Below are 265 nucleotides of genomic sequence, written 5' to 3'. Positions count from 1 at the left end.
CTAAAAATTGCAAAGACAGGGCCAAAAGAAAATCATTGTGTCTTGTGCACTAGAGAGAAGGATGGACATTTCCCTCCAGTTTATCGAAAGTTTGGTAAAAAAAAAGACAGTTCAACACACAACACCAGTGTTGGACAATGTTAACGGATCTGATTTGTCGTGTGGACGGGACACTCATTGAACTTGCTGTTGAGTCAACACAAGTTGAACGAGGTCTGGACGGGGCTTCAGGGGTTATTTATGTGAAGTAAGGCAGAAATGTACG

The sequence above is a fragment of the Liolophura sinensis genome, chromosome 11 (assembly GCF_032854445.1).
Source record: "Liolophura sinensis isolate JHLJ2023 chromosome 11, CUHK_Ljap_v2, whole genome shotgun sequence".
Taxonomy (NCBI): domain Eukaryota; kingdom Metazoa; phylum Mollusca; class Polyplacophora; order Chitonida; family Chitonidae; genus Liolophura; species Liolophura sinensis.
This window is presented reverse-complemented; position numbering follows the sequence as displayed.